This window comes from Phyllobates terribilis, unplaced genomic scaffold (assembly GCF_046119375.1).
Source record: "Phyllobates terribilis strain yellow unplaced genomic scaffold, ASM4611937v1 Scaffold_1__5_contigs__length_1240528914, whole genome shotgun sequence".
Lineage (NCBI taxonomy): Eukaryota > Metazoa > Chordata > Amphibia > Anura > Dendrobatidae > Phyllobates > Phyllobates terribilis.
In genome coordinates, this window is record NW_027362761.1 from 862,095,638 (window position 1) to 862,109,821 (window position 14,184).

The following is a 14,184-nucleotide window of genomic DNA, read 5'->3' on the forward strand; positions in this document are numbered from 1 at the left end:
GCTGCAAGCCTTCGGTGCTAACCACTGATCCAATGTGCTGCTATTCACCCTCTAATATCTAACAGGCTGGAGAAACTTGCATCTACTGCCACTCTATCTTCAGCTCCTTTGTGAGAAACTAATGTATTTGGGCAGCCACTCAGTCTACAAAATAAAATTCCTGAGAAGGAAATTGGGGATTGCTTCGCTACTGTTACTGGGGGCAGTGCTAATACCATGGCGTCGTACCATAGTTTACTGGAAATATTCCAGGCTGGTAGGAGGCAAGAAAATTCCCACAGAAAAGTACCAGCAGTAATGTTCAGGGACCCGCGCTTTTAGAAGGCGGAGACAACACCGGGAGAAATATTGATGGCTGGGGACCGAGCATGGACAGGAGGCATGAGGTTGTGAAAAGCTTCCGCCTCCACGAGTCTAAAACAAGCAGCTGCCCAGAAATCTGGCAGTTTAGTATTGCAGCCTGTGGGTTAGTGGCTGGCTACATACTTGCACTTGCATTCCAAGTAACAGAAAACTAACCAGATGGTGGCCTCTATCATCATCATGGCCTCACCTCGGCACTATGAACTCTCCTGAAGGAGAAGCCAGGGCCCACCGGAGGAGTCTCCGGTTTTCAGTTGGGTCAGTCCAACCCTGTCGAGAAGCAGCCCTAGCTAAGAAAAGTGTAGGGGAAGGTTCCCGAACACTATGGCTGTTTTTTTAATGTGGATCGGACGTGCTTATGCATGTTATTTCTCAAACCGGATTGCAGATCAGGCCATTGCCCAACTCTGTAGTCATGAAATTAAATGCGCAAAGAAAGATGTTTGTGTGTCAAAGCACCACCGAGAAGTGCGAGTTGATGTTGCACGGGCTGCCATTGCTTCTGCAAAAGCTGCTTTAGAGGATGTCCTGGGAGAATTGACACCCTGAGTAGATACGGTTTCCCTCTATGCCAGTCCTTTCACTGAGATAAAGAATATGGCTGTGGTGAAATACAACTCTCAGCAAAAAAAACTGTGGACTTGCTCCGTATCGTCCCTGGCCGCATTCACCTGTCCACGGGTTTGTGGTTAGGCGGTCCTTCCCAGTGAGTGCACTGGGGAGGGCACGGGTAATGTTGTGGGACCCGTGCTTGTGGAAGGCGGAGACGATACCGGGAGAAACAGTGGCGGCTGGGGACCGAGTATGGACAACCGGCTGCCACCAGCATGAGGTTATGAAAAGCTTCTGCCTCCATGAGCCTAAAAGGCCACATTTAAAGTGAAAGCAGCTTTAGAGGACTACCTGGGAGAAATGACAGCTGGGTAGATATGGTTTCCCAAGTCCTTTCACCATGCAAAAGAATATGGCTGTGGTGAAATACAACTCAGAAAAAAAAGCTGGGGACTGGCTCCGTACCGTCCCTGGCCGCATTCACCTGTCCACGTGTTTGTGGTTAGGCTGTCCTTCCCAGTAAGTGCACTGGGGAGGGCACGGGTAATGCTGTGGGACCTGTGCTTGTAGAAGGCGGAGACGACACCAGGAGAAACAGTGGTGGCTGGGGACCGAGTATGGACACCCGACCGCCACCGGCATGAGGTTATGAAAAGTTTCTGCCTCCACGAGCCTAAAAGGCCACATTTCAAGTGAAAGCAGCTTTAGAGGACTTCCAGGGAGAAATGACAGCTGGGTAGATATGGTTTCCCAAGTCCTTTCACCAAGCTAAAGAATATGGCTGTGGTGAAATACAACTTAGCAAAAAAAGCTGTGGACTGGCTCCGTACCATCCCTGGCCACATTCACCTGTCCACGTGTTTGTGGTTAGGCGGTCCTTCCCAGTAAGTGCACTGGGGAGGGCACGAGTAATGTTGTGGGACCCGTGCTTGTGGAAGGCGGAGACGACACCGGGAGAAACAGTGGCGGCTGGGGACCGAGTATGGACACCCGACCGCCACCGGCATGAGGTTATGAAAAGCTTCCGCCTCTAAGAGCCTAAAAGGCCACATTTCAAGTGAAAGCAGCTTCAGAGGACTTCCTGGGAGAAATGACAGCTGGGCAGATATGGTTTACCAAGTCATTTCACTAAGCTAAAGAATATGGCTGTGGTGAAATACAACTCAGCAAAAAAAGCTGTGGACTGGCTCCGTACCGTACCTGGCCACATTCACCTGTCCACGTGTTTGTGGTTAAGCGGTCCTTCCCAGTAAGTGCACTGGGGAGGGCACGGGTAATGTTGTGGGACCGATGCTTGTGGAAGGCGGAGACGACACCGGGACAAATAGTGGCGGCTGGGGACCGAGTATGGATACTCGGTCGCCGCCACCATAAGATTGTGGACAGCTTCTGCCTCCGTGAGCCTAAAAGGCCAAATTTCAAGTGCAAGCAACTGTCAAAAATTTGGCAGTACAGTACTGTAGCCTGTGGGTGGGTGGCTAACTGCATACTTGAGCTTGCATTCCAAGGAATGGGGTAGGGATTGTTGCAAGTCTGCAATGACAGGTGCATAGCGGGAGGCAACTTCGCATGCGCCAAAGATCATTTATGATGGGCATGCTTTTAGGCAGTGACCTGGGAGTCAGAGATGCTTCCAGAGGTCTTCCCCATGCTGTTCCCATGTCTTTTCAGCACTGTATGAATGTGTCTGATGATGTTTCACACATCACATGGCCAGATAAGGTTATAAAATGTTACAATGACATTTCCTGGTGAATGCATTTGTCTTGGTTGAAAGCAATGCAAAAATGCAAAAACGCATCAAAAACGCTACGTGTGAACATAGCCCAAGGTGCGGAGGAGTATTTTGGTTTTTGGTTATTTATTTTGCCTTATATACAAGTCATTACCCTAGAAAGGATGTTCCTTAACATATTTCCCAGGAAAATCCATTTTGGTTTCGATTTTGTATGTTTTATTGTGAGTCCGTTAAAGTGGCGTAATACTCTGACAACGTTGATGACAGCAGTGATCTGGGAGTCGGAGATCCTTCCAGGGGTCTTCACCATGGTGTTCCCATGTCATTTGAGCACTGTTCCCATCGATTTGGGCAATTTTTAGGCCCTCTGCAGACCGACGGGGGGGAGTCGCCTGAAAAATGCTTGAGTTTCCCATAGACTTACATTGGGTTCGTTGCTTGCGTCGAGCACCAGAGTATTCCAATGTGCTCGACCCGAGCAACGAGTACCCGAGCATTTTAGTGCTCGCTCATCACTAGTTATCATTCATATTTTCTGAAACAAGGATAAGAAAGGAAAAATTCTGCTGAGGTATGTAAACTTTTGAGCACAACCAGCGCCGGACTGGGGTGTCTGGGGCCCACCAGGGAAATTGACTCCAGGGGCCCACCCACCCGGGCCAGCCCACCCGGGCCAGCCCACCCGGGCCAGCGCACCCTTCAGCTATTTGCAAATACCTGTTAGCCGTTATACCCATTATATTGGCGGCTCCTGCCCATCACTGTGCGCTCCTGGTTTTGTCTTATAAATACAGAGGTGAAAATCTCACCAAATGCCAACTTGCTTTCTCTGGTGAACCTCTGTAACTGCATCTCTGCTGCTGTGTAATAGTCACAGGACAGGGAGGGGTTAAACATCCAAGTATTTAATATCTATTGGAAATAAAGAGGTTTCCCCTTATTGATATCAGATAAAACAAATGACCAACCATAATCCACTCTACCAAGACCAATATTACCAGATAGAAGGCAGAAATACTACCACACCGTGACCAGATCACATATTACCACCACATAGTGCCCAAATAATGCCACATACAAGGCACAAATACCGCCATACCATGACCAAAGCACTTAATACCACCACATAGTAATCAAATGCTACCAGATACAATGTATAAATACTGACACACCATGAGACCACATATTACCACCACATAGTGACTGAATAATACCACATACAAGGGACAAATATCGTCATGTCATGACCAAAGCACATAATGCCACCACATAGTGACAAATAATACTAAAATAATAAAAATGTGAAAAAGCTCTGTATATTGGATCAGCGTACAGGTTATACAGTGATCACCAGTGACATTATACACAGGAGCTCTGTTTATAGTGTACAGGTTATACAGTCATCACCAGTGACATTATACACAGAAGCTCTGTATATAGTGTCAGTGAACAGGTAATGCAATGATCACCATTGATATTATACACAGGAGCTCTGTATATAGTGTCAGTGTGCATGTATAGGTAATACACATTGTAACGGGTCTGGGAGGCGGAACCTCTGAGCTACTATACAAGGGGGCGGTCCTTGTAAGGGAGCGGGTGGTGACCAGGGAAGACGGGCAGGCAGTCACAGCAGGTGACCGGGACAGTCTATGAGTGAACGGGCAGGAGGTCACGGCAAGTGACCGGGGCAGTCTCTGGATGAACGGGCAGGAGGTCACGGCAAGTGACCGGGGCAGTCTCTGGATGAACGGGCAGGAGATCACGGCAAGTGACCGGGGCAGTCTCTGGATGAACGGGCAGGAGGTCACGGCAAGTGACTGGGGCAGTCTCTGGGTAAAGGGTAGGTACGACCTGTGATGGCAGAGCCTCCAGGTAGGCTAGCAGGCAGATGGTAGATGTGAGCTCCCAGGTGAGCAAGCGAAAGTCTCTGGAATGGCAGGTGGTCACAGCACGTGACGGCGGAGCCTCCAGGTAGGCTAGCAGGCAGGTAACAGGTGTGCGCTCCCAGGTGAGCGGGCAGGAGTCTCTGGAATGGCAGGTGGTCACAGCACGTGACGGCGGAGCCTCCAGGTAGGCTAGCAGGCAGGTAGCAGGTGTGCGCTCCCAGGTGAGCGGAGAGGAGTCTCTGGAATGGCAGGTGGTCACAGCACGTGACGGCGGAGCCTCCAGGTAGGCTAGCAGGCAGGTAGCAGATGTGCGCTCCCAGGTGAGCGGGCAAGCTGGTCCATAGACAGACTGACAGGAGTTGGAGGGCAGACCGTCGGACCTCAGGCTAGCAGGCAGGTAGCAGAGGAGCGCTCCCAGGAGAGCGGGCAAGCTGGTCCTTAGACAGACTGACAGGAGTCAGTAGGCAGACCGTCGGACCTCAGGCTAGCAGGCAGGTAAGCAGAATATCAGGCAGGAATCAGACAGCAAACTGGCAGGAATCTGGCAGGTAACTGGCAACGGGACCTGAGGGCTGGAGCAGAGTAGTGAACAGTGCAACAACATTGCTCGGGCACCTCCATTTTGGAGGAGGTGCCATATATATGGTGAAGTCCTCCGGCCATTGGCCGGGGACTCCTTAGGACGGCACGCGCGGCCCCTTTAAGAGGGAGGGAGCGCGCGCGCGCCCTAAGCACAGTGGCCGGGAAGGAGCGCGCGCTGCCAGCAGAGCGGGAGGAGGACGCCGGGCTCGGAGCAGAGGGGTGAGGGGAACAGCGTCCCTACCTAGCAGAGGGCAGGGACGCCGGCGCTACAGTACCCCCCCCCTTTAGGCCCCCCCTTTTTTAGGCCAGAGAGAAATTTAGCTAGGATGAGAGGGGCATGGATGTTCTCCCGGGACTCCCACGTTCTCTCTTCAGGACCAAACCCCCTCCAATCTACTAGAAAAAAGGTCTTCCCTCTTACCCTTTTGGTGGCCAGAATGTTCTCTACCTCAAATTCGTTTTCAGCGGAAACCGGAGCAGGAGGCGTACCTGTAGACTTGGAAAAAGAGTTAAGTACCACGGGTTTGAGGAGAGATACATGGAAGGAGTTAGGGATCCGCAAGTTGGCCGGGAGTTTCAATTTATAGGCCACCGGGTTGATCTGACTGATGACCTCCAGAGGACCGATGAACCGAGGCCCTAACTTATAGGAAGGAATCTTGAGCCGGACATACTTGGACGAGAGCCAGACCTTATCCCCTGGACGGAATTGAGGAGGATCCAGACGTTTTTTGTCAGCATGTCTTTTCATATGCTCGGATGACAGAAGGAGTGCGGATCGGGTACTCTCCCATATGGAGGAAAATTTGTTAACAAGAGATTCCGCAGCCGGATTGTCCACCGAGGTGGAGACGGGAAATGGGATCCGAGGATGCTGACCGAAGACAATAAAAAACGGGGATTTGGAGGAAGATTCGCTCTCGTGATTGTTGTAAGAAAATTCGGCCCATGGCAGGAGATCCACCCAGTCTGAATGGTGGGCATTAACGAAGTGCCGGAGGTAACTGGTCAGGTTCTGATTGATCCGCTCCACTTGACCATTAGACTGTGGGTGGTAAGCGGAGGAGAAGTCCAGGGTGACGTCTAGCAGTTTAAAAGTGGCTCTCCAGAAGCGTGAGGTGAACTGTACCCCACGATCCGACACGATGAGGAGGGGCAGGCCATGAAGACGGAAGATGTGGCGGATAAAGTCTTTAGCCAGCTCGGGTGCAGACGGGAGGCCTGGCAGGGGAACGAAATGAGCCATCTTGGAAAAGCGGTCAGCGACCAAATGACCGTACAACCGGCAGAGACGGGGAGATCAGTTATAAAGTCTATTGCTATATGCTGCCAGGGGGCAGCAGGTACTGGGAGCGCAAGGAGGCGACCGGCTGGCAGATGTCTCGGAACCTTGTTGCGGGCGCAGGACACACAGGCAGAAACAAAGTCTATTACGTCCTTGTGCAGGGTAGGCCACCAGTAGTGCCGGGTAATAAGCTGGAGGGTCTTTTTCTGACCGGCGTGGCCAGCTAGTTTAGACGAGTGACCCCAGTGTAGGATCTTCTCCCGATCAGGTACTGATACGAACGTCTTACCGGGAGGGAGACGATTTAGACTCACGGGAGCCACCTGCATTACTCTGGCGGGATCGATGATGTGTTTCGGTTCCTCCTCGAGATCAGACACCAGAAAGGATCGGGACAAGGCGTCCGCCTTGATGTTTTTGTCAGCCGGGCGAAAGTGAAGAATAAAATCAAAGCGAGCAAAAAACGAGGACCACCGAGCTTGGCGCGGGTTAAGTCTCTGGGCATGCTGGAGGTAAGCCAAGTTCTTGTGGTCAGTGTAAATTATTACCGGGTGAAGAGCCCCTTCGAGCAGGTAACGCCACTCCTCCAATGCCAGCTTGATGGCCAATAACTCTCAATCTCCTATGGAATAGTTGCGCTCAGAAGAGGAGAAGAGTTTGGAGAAGAAGCCACAAGTTACCATTCTCCCGGAAGATGATTTTTGGGTAAGTACCGCTCCGGCTCCAGAGGAGGAGGCGTCAACCTCCAGGAAGAACTGCTTGTTGCCATCTGGGCGATGCAGCACCGGGGCGGAAGAGAAGGCCTGTTTTAAGGAAAGAAAGGCCTCCTCTGCTTCGGGTGGCCACTCTCTGGGATTAGTGCCCTTACGGGTGAGCACGGAAATTGGGGCAGTACGGGAAGAGAAGTGCGGTATGAAGAGGCGGTAGTAGTTGGCGAAGCCCAGGAACCGCTGAATGGCCTTCAACCCCTCCGGTCGGGGCCATTTCTCGATGGCAGACAGTTTCTCTGGATCCATTCGAAGGCCGGTCTGAGAAATAATGTAGCCCAAAAACGGAAGCGAGGTCTGCTCAAAGAGGCACTTCTCATATTTAGCGAAGAGGTGATTCTGCCTGAGCCTGAGCAGGACCTGACGAACGTCTCTCCGGTGAGTCTGGAGATCCGGAGAGAAGACCAAGATGTCGTCCAGGTACACCACTACGCAGGAGTAGAGAAGATCCCAGAAGATGTCATTGACCAACTCTTGAAAGACGGCAGGAGCGTTACAGAGACCAAAGGGCATTACCAGATATTCATAGTGGCCGTCCCGGGTGTTGAATGCAGTCTTCCATTCATCCCCTTGACGGATACGGACCAGGTTGTACGCCCCACGGAGGTCCAGTTTGGTGAAGATTCTAGCCCCCCTCAGACGATCAAATAATTCTGGAATGAGCGGAAGGGGGTACTTATTCTTCACCGTGATCTGGTTAAGGCCTCTATAGTCTATACAGGGACGGAGAGAGCCATCCTTCTTTTTTACGAAAAAGAAGCCTGCTCCCGCCGGGGAGGTATATTTCCGGATGAATCCCCTGGCCAAATTCTCCTCAATATATTCGGACATCGACCGGGTCTCAGCAGCGGACAATGGGTAAATACGCCCACGGGGAGGCGTAGTACCGGGTAACAGGTCGATAGGACAGTCGTATGGTCTATGAGGGGGTAATGTCTCTGCCTCCTTTTTATTAAAGACATCAGCAAATGACCAATAGGGAATCGGAAGTCCAGGTAGATTAGTTGGGGTAGGAGAAGGACGGGCGGGATGAACAGGAACCAAACAAGTCTTATGACAGTCCTGTCCCCAGCGAAGGACTTCTCCGGTCTGCCAGTCCAGCACGGGTGCATGTCTCTGGAGCCAAGGTAGACCTAGTAAGAGGGCGTGAGAGAGTCCAGGCAGAACATGAAAAGAGATGCTCTCAGAATGCAGCATTCCCACCTGCAGAGTTACGGATTCGGTGATGAGTTGGATGGGACGTGGTAAGAGGCCCCCATCCACAGCAGCGACAGATAATGGTATAGCCAGAGGTTTGGTGGGAATGCGGTATTTTTCTACCAGGGCCTGTGAAATAAGATTCCTGGCCGCTCCAGAGTCAAGTTGGGCTAGTTCGAAATAACGATTCTCCCCGCAGATAATTGAGACTGACAGCAGCAGAGATGGAGAGGATTTATTCTTGTCTAGGTCGACCTCTCTGAGCGAACCTAGACACAGGCATTTCCCGACCTCTCCGGGCAGGTACGGATCCGGTGCTCCTTACTGCCACAGTAGAAGCAGCTCCCCTCGGCATGGCGTAAGTCCTGACGGGTTTTGACCATCTTGGTCTGGTCGACCTGCATAGGCTCAGGAGAGTGTACCTGGGGAGAAACGGAGGGAGTGACGGACTTCTGAAAAGTAGGAGCTAGACGTGGAAACCTCCTCTCACGGGTGACTTCTTTGGCACGCTCCTGGAACCGTAGGTCAATCCGGGTGGCAAGAGTTATTAGGTCATCGAGAGTGGTAGGAATGTCTCAACCGGCAAGTTCATCTTTAATACGGCCGGACAGACCCTCCCAGAAGACAGATACCAGAGCGTCGTTATCCCAGGCCAGCTCCGAGGCAAGGGTACGGAACCGTATGGCATATTGGCCCACGGTGAGACTTCCCTGACGGAGGCGTAGCAGAGATGATGCGGATGAGGTCCTCCGTCCAGGTTCGTCGAAGACTTTCCGGAAAGCCGTGAGAAAGGCAGGCAAGTCGGACACCAGGGGGTCTCCTCTCTCCCATAGAGGATTTAGCCAGGCCAGGGCCTCCCCGGTGAGATGGGACATGATGAAGGCAATTTTTGCCCGGTCGGAGTTAAACTGGTGGGACAGGAGTTCAAAGTGCAGGGTGCACTGATTTATAAAGCCCCGAGCCTGAGCGGAGTCGCCTCTGAAGCGAGGAGGTGCAGAAAGCCGGGGTCCGGGGTAGGATACCATAGTATTGGTGGGCAGCGGAGCTGCCGGATTGCGAGTCATGGCTCTGGCGGTGGTTGCTGGTGGAGCAGTCAGAGTGTCCAGGCGAGTATTGACATTCCGCAGGTGACCCAGGATGGACTCCTGTTGGGACCTCTGACGGGACAGTTCATGACACAGGTCCGAGAGTGAGGGAGCTTGGGTGCCACCGGGTTCCATGGCCCGAGCAAACTGTAACGGGTCTGGGAGGCGGAACTTCTGAGCTACTATACAAGGGGGCAGTCCTTGTAAGGGAGCAGGTGGCGACCAGGGAAGACGGGCAGGCAGTCAGAGCAGGTGACCGGGACAGTCTCTGAGTGAACGGGCTGGAGGTCACGGCAAGTGACCGGGGCAGTCTCTGGATGAACGGGCAGGAGGTCACGGCAAGTGACCGGGGCAGTCTCTGGATGAACGGGCAGGAGATCACGGCAAGTGACCGGGGCAGTCTCTGGATGAACGGGCAGGAGGTCACGGCAAGTGACCGGGGCAGTCTCTGGGTAAAGGGTAGGTACGACCTGTGATGGCAGAGCCTCCAGGTAGGCTAGCAGGCAGATGGTAGATGTGAGCTCCCAGGTGAGCAAGCGAAAGTCTCTGGAATGGCAGGTGGTCACAGCACATGACGGCGGAGCCTCCAGGTAGGCTAGCAGGCAGGTAACAGGTGTGCACTCCCAGGTGAGCGGGCAGGAGTCTCTGGAATGGCAGGTGGTCACAGCACGTGACGGCGGAGCCTCCAGGTAGGCTAGCAGGCAGGTAACAGGTGTGCGCTCCCAGGTGAGCGGGCAGGAGTCTCTGGAATGGCAGGTGGTCACAGCACGTGACGGCGGAGCCTCCAGGTAGGCTAGCAGGCAGGTAGCAGATGTGCGCTCCCAGGTGAGCGGGCAAGCTGGTCCATAGACAGACTGACAGGAGTTGGAGGGCAGACCGTCGGACCTCAGGCTAGCAGGCAGGTAGCAGAGGAGCGCTCCCAGGAGAGCGGGCAAGCTAGTCCTTAGACAGACTGACAGGAGTCGGTAGGCAGACCGTCGGACCTCAGGCTGGCAGGCAGGTAAGCAGAATATCAGGCAGGAATCAGACAGCAAACTGGCAGGAATCTGGCAGGTAACTGGCAACGGGACCTGAGGGCTGGAGCAGAGTAGTGAACAGTGCAACAACATTGCTCGGGCACCTCCATTTTGGAGGAGGTGCCTTATATATGGTGAAGTCCTCCGGCCATTGGCCGGGGACTCCTTAGGACGGCGCGCGCGGCCCCTTTAAGAGGGAGGGAGCGCGCGCGCGCGCGCCCTAAGCACAGTGGCCGGGAAGGAGCGCGCGCTGCCAGCAGAGCGGGAGGAGGACGCCGGGCTCGGAGCAGAGGGGTGAGGGGAACAGCGTCCCTGCCTAGCAGAGGGCAGGGACGCCGGCGTTACACACATACTCACAAGTTCTTTATCTGTCGCAGACCGATATCACATCTTCTATGCAGGACTTACACTACCATTCAAAAGTTTGGGGTCATCCAGACAATTTTGTGTTTTCCATGAAAACTCATACTTCTATTTATCAAATGAGTTGCAAAATGATTAGAAAATATAGTCCAGACATTGACAAGGTTAGAAATAAAGATTTTTATTAGAAAGAATAATTTTCTCCTTCAAACTTTTCTTTCGTCAAAGAATGCTCCCTTTGCAGCAATTACAGCATTGCAGACCTTTGACATTCTAGCTGTTAATTTGCTGAGGTAATCTTGAAAAATTTCACCCCATGCTTCCTAAAGCCCCTCTCGCAAGTTGGATTGGCTTGATGGGCACTTTCTGCCTACCATACGGTCAAGCTGCTCCCACAACAGCTCAATGGGGTTGAGATCTGGTGACTGCACTGGCCACTCCATTACAGATAGAATACCAGCTTCCCAAAATAGTTCATGCATAATTTGGAGGTGTGCTTTGGGTCATTGTCCTGTTGTAGGATGAAATTTGGCACCAATCAAGCGCTGTCCACAGGGTATGGCATGGCGTTGCAAAATGGAGTGATAGCCTTCCTTATTCAAAATCCCATTTACCTTGTACAAATCTCCCACTTTACCAGCACCAAAGCAACCCCGGACCATCACATTACCTCCACCATGCTTGACAGATGGCGTCAGGCACTCTTCCAGTATCTTTTCAGTTGTTCTGGGTCTCACAATTCCAATCTTCCTCTGTCCAATGTCTGTGTTCTTTTGCCCATATTAATCTTTTCCTTTTATTAGCGAGTCTCAGATATGGCTTTTTCTTTGACACTTTGCCATGAAGGCCAGCATCCCGGAGTCACCTCTTCACTGTAGACGTTGACACTGGCGTTTTGCGTGTACTATTTAATGAAGCTGCCAGTTGAGGAGCTGTGAGGCGTCGATTTCTCAAACTAGAGACTCTAATGTACTTGTCTTGTTGCTCAGTTGAGCAGCGGGGCCTCCCACTTTTCTTTCTACTCTGGTTAGAGCCTGTTTGTGCTCTCCTCTATAGGGAGTAGTACACACCGTTGTAGGAAATCTTCAGTTTCTTGGCAACTTCTCGCATGGAATAGCCTTAATTTCTAAGAACATGAATAGACTGTCGAGTTTCACATGAAAGTTCTCTTTTTCTAGCCATTTTGAGAGTTTCATAGAGCAAACAAATGTAATGCTCCATATTGTCAACCAGTTCAAAGGAAGGTCAATTTTATAGCTTCTCAAATCAGCCAAACCATTTTCAGCTGGGTTAATATACTTGTGCAAGGGTTTTCTAAACATCCATTAGCCTTCTTACACAGTTAGCAAACACAATGTACTATTAAAACACTGGAGTGGTGGTTGTTGGAAATGGGCCTCTATACACCTATGTAGATATTGCAATAAAAACAAGACGTTTGCAGCTAGAATAGTCATTTACCACATTAACAATGTATAGAGTGTATTTCTGATTCATTTAATGTTAGCTTCATTGAAAAATAAAAAGTGCTTTTCTTTCAAAAATAATGAAATTTCTAAATGGCCCCAAACTTTTGAACGGTAGTGTATCTCTGCAGAAAATAACATAGTTAGCAATAACTGATCACTTCCAGAGCACAATCCACACTTTCCCAAATGACAAAAAAGCAACATAGTGCGGCACTACACAGTAATAGTGCTCCAGTGTCATTCTGTGCCTGCTCATCTCTGTCAGCAGACATTTGTCTGATGGCAAAGATGTAGCATAGCTGAAGACAGAAGACCTATGGATTATGTTGGAGTGAGGATTTTTCTTTATTAAAGATGGAGTCCCTAAATGTGTTTTATTTTTAATAAAAAAAAAAGTTTTCTGTCTTTTTTTTTCCGTTTACTAGAAATTCATGGTGGCTATGTCTAATTTGGCGTGACAGCATGAATTTCGGGCTTACTACCAGCTGATAATACAAAGCTGGCCTGGTACTAACCCTATTATTACCCAGGGTGCCACTCACCACCAGGGCCGCTCAAAGAGCTGGGTAAAGCACCTGGAAATGGTGCTATGATGAATGCGCATTTTCAGGGGTGGCTGCGTGCTGTGATTTTCAGCGTTGGGGGCCAAGAACGCTTGGGCCTTACCATGCTGCGAATCCCAGCCCCCAGCTGCCTTGTTTTACCTGGCTGGCGATCAACATATGGCGTGAGCCCACACATTTAAAAAAAAAAAAAAAAGTTAAATAAGTTTAAAACAAATATTCGGCTTCTCTGTCTTTTGATCGCCAGCCAAAGTAAAGCCAGGCAGCTGGGGGTGGCAGGCCGTAGCGATCTGCTCTATCTGCTGTGAGAATCAAAAATTCTGCGGAGCACTACATCGTTTTTAAAAATTTATTTTCACACTTCTATATGTCACAGACCCAACAGCAAATCACAGATGCTGTCAAAGAGGATGGGCGTCTGTGATTGACTGTTCGAGTAATGTACAATTAGCCCATATATTCTAGTATGGTACTATGTATGGGCTGCTTTCAGGTTACTCAAGCAGCCAATGACAGACGCCCATTCTCTGTGTCAGCGTCTGTGATTAGCTGTTGGGCCTGTCACACATATAGAAGTGTGAAAATAAATAAATAATAAAACAAAAATGACATAGCGCTCCACAGAATTTTTGATTCTCAGCGCAGATAAAGTAGACAGCTACGGGCTGCCACCTCTAGCTGCCTGGCTTTACCGTGGCTGCTGATCAAAAGTCAGGAAAGTCCAATGATTTTCTTAAATTATTTAAAAAAGTAATTAAAAAACAAAAATACGTGGGCTCCTGCCATATTTTGACCGCCAGCCAGGTAAAACCAGGCAGCTGGGGGCTGGGATTCTCAGCATGGTAAGGCCCAAGCACTCTGGGCCCCCCACTATGAAAACGGCAGCCCGCAGCCACCCCTGGAATTGGCGCATTCATCGTAGCGCCATTTCCAGGTGCTTTATCCGGCCCTTCCAACGGCCCTGGTGGGGGGTGGCACGCTGAGTAATAATGGGGTTAGTGCCAGCTTTGTATTACCAGCTGGTACGAAGCCTGAAATTCATGAAGTCATGCCAAATTAGACATGGCCACCATGAATTTCTAGTAAACAAAAAAAAAACACAACACAGAGAAAATTTTTTTTTAATAAAAATAAAACACAAAACACATGTAGGGACTCCATCTTTAATAAAAAACAAAATGGGCAATGGGCATACATGATGGTACCACTAGTGGCTGGCAGGACATGCTGGGCATGATAGTACCACAGAGGCTGACAGGGCACACTAGGCATGATTCATGCCTTGTATGTCTTGCCAGCCTCTGTGGTACTATCA

The 14,184-nt window shown here is 50.7% G+C and overlaps 1 protein-coding gene across 1 annotated transcript in view; it reads right to left on the bottom strand.

Moving 5' to 3' along the window:
- Positions 1–14,184, bottom strand: part of BANK1 (B cell scaffold protein with ankyrin repeats 1) — an 857,480-nt gene that overhangs the window by 169,037 nt on the left and 674,259 nt on the right. The window lies entirely within an intron of this gene.